General features: G+C 34.9%; 1 long non-coding RNA gene across 1 annotated transcript; it reads left to right on the top strand.

The window, feature by feature from the left end:
- The first annotated feature begins 1,961 nt into the window (after nt 1–1,961).
- On the top strand, nt 1,962–5,528 carry LOC136274460 (uncharacterized). Its single transcript, XR_010712812.1, has 2 exons — nt 1,962–2,968; nt 5,230–5,528. It is a non-coding gene; the product is annotated as an uncharacterized lncRNA (long non-coding RNA).
- The last annotated feature ends 2,505 nt before the right edge of the window (nt 5,529–8,033 follow it).

Raw genomic sequence — 8,033 nt, 5'->3', positions numbered from 1 at the left:
ACATAATAGGGCGGAATAGGCCCTTATTAGATAAAAGGCTACATAAGGCTGAATAAGCCTTATAGTAAAGGTTGCGCCAGTTGATCAACTACCGTTGCTTTGACACTTGGCAAAAAAGGCTGAATAAGCCTGTACACCAGCGTCAAAGGGAGCTGGGGAAATCAACTGGTTAGAGACCTCAGGTCAGTAGCCAGAACCCTTGGTAAGGCCAATTGTCTGGGGGCATTGGTAAAGGAGTAGTTTGGTAGCCTGGGCTAGTGGTCGGGGTCATTGGTTAAGTATAACAAGGGGAAACTTGTGGTTGATTTGGACGTAGGTAAATCCCTGTGAAATTAATATTTGATTAAGTGCCAATCGTCGTAAATATCTTGATTAAGTACATTTATTAAAGTAATCAACGTAAATATATTGATTCAGTTTGTTATTAGCCTGAAAGACAACAGGAACATTTATAATCAAGTGTTCTGCAGAATCCCGGGTGTAACCGGGTACGTGTCCAAATCAATAAAAGCAACCGCTCGGCTGGACACACGTTACATAATATTTGGTGGCAGCGGTAGGATTCTGCAGATCAGGGAAATAAATTTTTGTTTGTTCTGATTTTTTTGGTACTTTAATAAAGGTTTAGTGTGTTTATATTTTATTGTGAATAATGGCAACTGCTGACTTGGAACGAGAATTGACGGCTCTACATGAGGAAATAAGAGAGCTTGAGACAAGTATCCGACAGCAAGGAAATGTCATGCATTCAACGCCAAGACCTCGCCAAATGGAGATTCGTGATAATTACGACTCAGGAATTGCCAGTGGTCGACCTTCTTCGATTATTCCCAGGAGCCCTTTGGCTGACCATTTTCCGGATGCTAGACCCTATAGACAGATTGACCATACTCGTCCCAAAGTAAGGTTCAATGAGGAAATGGATACCATGGTTGAAACAGATAGGTACAGCATTGGACCTGTGGTGAATAATGGCAATGTCACTGAGAGGCGTTATCGTCGACCAACTGTCCAAGGAAAGGAGACGGAGACTCGGAGGTTTAATAGACGGGAGGTCAAAGCGGCAACCTATGATGGAAGTGGTTCCTGGTTGGACTATAAGACCCATTTTAGTACCGTTGGTAAACTTAATGAGTGGACAGAAGAGGAGAAAGGTTTATTTCTCGCAGCATCTCTTCGTGGTCAAGCTCAAGCGGTCCTTGGAAATTTGCCAGGTGATAACACTGATTACCGCCGCAAACAAAGAGGGGACAGTAAGCCTAGCCCTCTGTCACGTTTTCTTAACCCGCCTAAATATAGCTTAATTCATATATTTCAAGACAGTAACCATGTATTTTATATTAATGACCCTTAATATGTGATGTTATATATTTTTTTATTACTTAAATTATGTCTGAATGTTTTAATAATACTATATAGATCACCTTTTCCGCCTTTGTCAAATACAAAATAGCCATTATCTGACGATTCTGGGAAATTGGGCATACAAAAATCAACTTTGCTAAGACCCCTGAAAAAAAAACAGGAGGTAAAAGGTTTTTTTTATTTGACCATTTGATGCCTTTTTGCAATAACTTTAATATGTAGAACAGAAAAAGAAATCCCTAGGGCAGAAGTTTTGAAAAAATGTAAAAAATATGCAAAATTGATACATTTCAAGCATAATCCCATAGGGTCCTATGTTAAAGATTAACAAACTTTGAGATGACCCCTTAAACAAACGGTGTGGTAAATATCTTATTTTTAGGGTTTTCCGTTTTTCAACGGAAAACCCTTCTGTTATTCTACTGTTTCTTATTATTATTTTTTTTTTTTCCCGCAAATTTTGTGCACGAGATTTCTCGAACAATTTTTGTCTGATTGCTATGAAACTTTCAGGGTATGTAGATGATATTAATATCTCTAGACGTTTTTTTCAAATTTTTAAAATTCACTTCTGGTCATGAGTTGTTGCCCTTTAATTGAAATTTGGGGGGTCTTTTGTCCAGAGTTGATCTCGGGAACTACAGATGATAGATGCATGAAATTTGGCGAAATTGTCGGTAACATTTTATAGTTTTGCTGGCATGAAAATTTTGGTAATTTCTTTGTTAGTTTTTGAGCTATTTGTCGCCAAAGTTTAAGATTTTTTCGGGGCTGAAATTTTGTTGCTTTTTGTATTATAACCTGTAAACTAAAAATGTTTTGTTAATACATATAGAACAAAAGTTGTTAAGAATAACGAGAGCTTTCATTTAAAATTAAGAAAAAAGGGCTGGCCCCTATAATTAGGGGTCAGCAGCTCATACACGTATTTTTCTGATAGCAAAAATCGTTATCATTTTATGAAAAAAAATTAATTCAGTTATTGTTAATATATTAAATAATGTCATTTGGTATCAAATTAAACAAGTTCTGTGCTATATTTTTTTTCAAATTTCATAAAACAAATATGTGAGAATCGTACATGAACGAGTTAATATGTCTACATAGACACACAAGCGAACAAATGCCACATTAAGGCCCAGGAATTTACTGCATTACGTTGTGTTGCGTCTTAGATATATTGTTGTGATTCAATTTCATTTTTTTCATCTATATCATTTATGAATTCAATGAACACACATTATTTAAACGTTCTATGTGCAACTATTTGTCGGGGCGCCCCTGTTTGTAACCCCCGCGCGCGCGCCGAATGTAAACAGTAACGAACGGCATTGTAGAAAAGAGAGAGCCGTAATGCAGAAGAGAAGTTGTGTATTCTTTCGGTGTACACATGCATTTTCAAGTTACTGTGAAACATATGAACATGCACAGGGAACAATACTACATATTTGTATAAGGAGGGATATGTTCTCGTGTGAATCGTTTACGAGGAAATTCTGACAGCCACACTTCTGTCGACGATCAGCCGTTGATAAGCTACGAGTAATAAAGGAGAAAAGATGGACATTAAAGTGTGTAATTTATGTGGATGTTACCGAAGAAGGTGAGGCTTTTACTCCTTTTAAAGTTTCTTGTTAACTGGTTAAAATTTAGTATATAGTATAGATGTACATGTAAGTACGTGCACACTGTTAGATGTTTTTGTTATGGTGTGGGTGTTTGTTTACTATAACGTGTAATTTTTACATGTTTCATGGATGTTTAGACTCGCTCGAGCTTCATGGGGGACTGGAAAGGGTAACTGAATTTATCTATTTAAAAAAATAACAGATTGTGAATTTTCAACTCAAAATTCAAAGCAGGGTCTAATTAGAAACATATCATATATTCTTGTGCAGAAGACTCCAAATGTAGTCATGAATACCCTGTAGACATAACTTCAAGTAAATAAAATTGTATACTTCAGACTTCAGAGTTAAAACATGACTTTAATATCTTTATGATGCCGATCATTGTATCATTAAAGAGGTTTAGCAGACCAACGGGTACCCGGTACATGTACTTGTACATGTAGGTTACAAGTTAGAACTATGCCTACCATTCTACCAGTTCATGTAATTTTTCTTGTTTAGCAGTTATGATGTGTACTTAAATTGTCCTTGTTAATGTTTTAAATGTAATTTTTTATTCTCTTTTTTTAATCTGACTACTGGCAGTACTGGTGTGCGAGCAGTTCTCGCCGAGGACCATTTCTCGCTGGTGCACTGTTACATCATATTTTCGTATATAATTTTATGTGTTGATAAAATGACGTAACAATGCACTGGTGAGAAATGGTACTCGGCGAGAACTGATCGCACGCCAATATTGATTAATTACAGACAAAAACTGAAGGTTGCGAGTGTTATTTTTTATTGAACAACATTGTTTAAAATAATTCTTTATATATGTGACGATCAGACCGGTTTGAATACCAGTGCCAGATAGCTCAGTTGGTAGAGCACCTGACTAGAGATTCAGGGGGCCCAGGTTCAAATCCCGGTTTGGTCCTTCATTATTTCTCCCATCCTGTTACAATATTGGTGTTGTGACCAACCCCTGGAACTAACAGGTTAACTCGATCCTGCCAGGGATGATCTTCGAGGGTGAAGATCATTTAAGGGGGAGGAATGTGACGGTCAGACTGGTTTGAATACCGGTGCCAGATACATGTAGCTCAGTTGGTAGAACACTTGACTAGAGATTCAGAGGGCCAGGTTCGAATCCCACTTTGTTCCGTCGTTATTTCTCCCATCTTTTACATATACATGTATATCAGATATATGACAGATGATTAAGGTCATCACATGTTTTGCAAGATGCAATAAGTGTTAAAAACCTTTACTTTACAACAGAATACATTTAAGTGAATATTTATGTTTCTTGTTATTATTTGGTGTGGTTTTCTTGACAGTGTCGCATAAACAATTTACCTGCTCCTAAAACACAAACTTTCTTTTTGTGGATTCAGCTTACCGCTGATTGGCTGCTGTTGCAGCAGACAAATAAGATAAGCACGCACAAAACACAATGAACTTATCAGAGAATGAGTTGAGTTTATTTAAACTGTTGGAATTTGGGTATTTTTTTTTAAAATGTTTACTTGTGACAAAACATATATGTGGTACATACAGCTGTAGCTTTATGAAGAAAATTTTGGTTAGACCATATATACCTATCGTGCATGTAAATGATATTTACAAAAAACTTGCAATTTATGGCGCACGAAATATACGCTAGTTTTATAAAGATTGACATACATGTAATGTACCATATTCTTTGAAAAATAATCTATTAAAAATTCTTCATTAAGTTTACTCTTACATGTTTTATGCGTATTACACGTATTGTTTTTAAAACATGTAATTTATAAGAAAATAAACAAAAACCCTCGCTAAATTTATTTGCAAAAAAAAAAAACACAGTAGAATTGATAAAAAATGGTATACCAGAAGCTAATACCAGTACATGTACTTTGACGCTGTTCGGTGGGTAATATTCGTTTGTAATTTACGAATTGAAATATTGACTGTTGCACTACAAGTACGGTAATAAACTCTCTCTCTCTCTCAAACTCTCTCTCTTTCTCAATTTGATAAGTGTTTATACCTATGAAAATTTTTTAATATTATATTATGACTTGATATGCAAATTTTTGATCTTGTACTGCCTAAATGTTATGTCATGTATTGGGATATGTCATACTTATTACACTGCATGGTCAGTGTATTTTTTACAGAAATACTATGCATATGTTAATGTAAACACAGCTATTACTAGAACATGTATGTAAACACAGCTAATTATTTTTTTTATTTATTTCAGCTCAAAACAGACTCTTGTTACCACATGGCTTTTACCGGTACCTGTTGATTCTTGTGGGTCAGCTCCTGAGATTAACCTGTCACCTCTATCCACATGCATATTCCTTGTGTTCTACAGACTATTTACCGGTAATTCAAATTAAATCCGATAATGCATGAACAATAATGGAACTTGAAGAAAGCATCATGCCATGTTGTGGTTTGTGTTTGATAAGAAATTATGAAAACAAAATTAAGGCTGTTTAAAGAAATTCATAATTGCTGTGAAAATTTGTTTTTCAATAAAAGTATACAATTATGTTTCCTTTATTTTTTATTTCATAAAGATATTTAGATGTGTTTACATAATTGAAACCACCCCCCCCCCTATTTAATTGTCTGCATTAAGATTACATGTAGGATATGTAAATGTACATTTGACTTTGAAATAACATCTGCTATGATAATTATTTTTGAAATGAACAAGAAACAACCTATTTCTACCTTTCTAAGGTATATATGCATAAAAAAGTAGAAAAACATGTCAAATTTGAACATTTTTCATTGAAATCAACTCTGTCTCCAGCTACCTGGGTGTGTTTGAATTTAATTCTAATTTAAGGCAGATGTCTAACTTGTAGGTTGTAACTTACTGTTTTAGCATGGTTAGAAGAAGACTAGAAATCAGAATAGATTAGATATTCACTAAATATGATTGTTAGCTTACTTTTTTCATGAAAACAAGAAATCACAAGCAGGACAGCTGTCTATTTGTTAATTAAAATGGTACAAATCATACAATAAACAAATAAAGATCAAATTTTAGAATCATTGATGATTGTTTTCAAATATGTGTGAGAAATGACTCAAGGAAATTGCCACGCGTTTCATAAAATTAGGTAAAACATTTCAAACCATGACTTTTTATGAAAATCAAAAGATTGGGGGGTGGGGGGTATACATGTAAGGGTATTTCTAAGTGATGTGAAGCTTTTATCATGATTATATCATGTAGGCATATGTTGTATTGAATAAGGTTTCTTTTAAAGGTGGTTGAACAAAAGTTGACCTCTAAAAGGTCAGGTAAAGATGTTTTACTATGGAGAACCCTGTAAATCTGTGTTTACTAAAGGAAATTGGAAATGGTGGGTTCACTTAAATGGCCATATTTTTATTAAACCTCAATGGAATTGGCAATATGTGGTATTCTTTTTCTCAGAATTGCATTAGCTTTCTTATTCTAAGACAAACCGTCTTTTCATAAAAATGTTAGTGTACTAAGTTAAAGATACAAGGAACAGTTTCGGATAAAGTACCGTCAATATTTTTGTAAAATTGAGAGTGACTGTACTTTAAGGTTTATCATTGTTGCGTAGATTCATGAAATGAATTTTAATGATTATCAATAGTTAGAGGGATGTCTCTTGTTGGAATTGGTAAGCAATATTAAGGCCCCTAATTTTAAGTACATGAGAAGCAGAAATAAATTGTGAAACTTGTGGCTATGACAGATATGTTGACTTTACAGTGAAATTGAAGGTTACAAACAGGAGGTTATATAACATGAAATGTAGGGGGATGGGATATTATATGCCTATTTAGTATTTACTTGGTATGAGGACAATAGCAAGTTTATTGTCCCCAAAGACAGCAACTATTTAATGAGGCAAAGCCAAGGGAAATAGTTGCTGTGGAATGGGACAATAAACTTGCTATTGTCCGAATAGTCAGTTAATTGGTATTTCATTATACAGAAAACTTTATTTGTCAGGGATGCAGAATTTCTGGATGATAAACAAAGTAGAGTTAAATCAAACTTTGTATTTAATGCGGCGATCTTATTAGGTCAGAGGTGTTCCGATTTTAAGGTGATATGGGACACTTCCATGTTGTGACGTATTGTTTATCGAAATAAACAATAAAATAAAGTGTAATTATATAAGTACATGTAGTTTCTTTTCAAAAATGGTCACCTAACTCCTTAGCACAGTGGGTTAGAGGGTTTACTAGGAACCTGTAAGTCATGAGTTCGAATCCCGCTGGGGTTTTTACAATTTTTACCTTTTCAAATATTTTTAAAAGCTATTTTTTGGTTAAATATTGTAAAATTTGAAAATTCTAAACCGGTGAAAAGTTTTCAATTATATAGTACTTTAATCCACATTAATATCGACAGATGTCCCATACCACCTTAAAAAGGAGGGAAATCAAATTCTGCTGATGAATGGTTTTGATGACTATTCACCATGGGCAGATAGCATGGATACTATTTTAAATTAGATAAAAAGGCATGTTTATGCGGGCGCCTTCTAGTGATCAATTTGTCCGTCTGTCCATCCGAGATGGCTTGACAGGAGCATAGCTTCTCTCCCCTTGGCCCAATCTGGCTCATACCTCATCCACAGGGTTCCTTTGGTTGAAGGATGTGCAGTGACCTTGAACCATGTTTTTAGGTATAAGGTTAAGGTCATAGCAGAATTATATATATAAAATCCTTGTCTGGGGCATATCTTTTTTCCCTTTGGTCCAATCTGGCTAATACTCACAGAGTGTCTCTATGGTTACACGATGTGCAGTGAACTTGCATGAAATTTCTAGGTAACGGGTGAAGATCATATCGGATCATGCAAAAATCCTTTTTTGAGAGCATATATAATTTCTACTAACCCCTATTTGGCTCAGACTTCACATAAGCAGAGCTTTTGAGTAAAGGGTGAAAGGGTGTGTAGTGACCTTGAACCTATTTTCAGTGAAAAGAAACTGTGAAGGTCATACCAGAATTATGTTTTTAAAAATCCTTGTCCGGAGTATATCTTCTCTCCCTTT

Source organism: Magallana gigas, chromosome 1 (genome assembly GCF_963853765.1).
Source record: "Magallana gigas chromosome 1, xbMagGiga1.1, whole genome shotgun sequence".
In the NCBI taxonomy this organism is placed as follows: Eukaryota; Metazoa; Mollusca; class Bivalvia; order Ostreida; family Ostreidae; genus Magallana; species Magallana gigas.
Note: the sequence above shows the minus strand (reverse complement) of the source record. Positions and strands in the feature narration are given on the sequence as shown.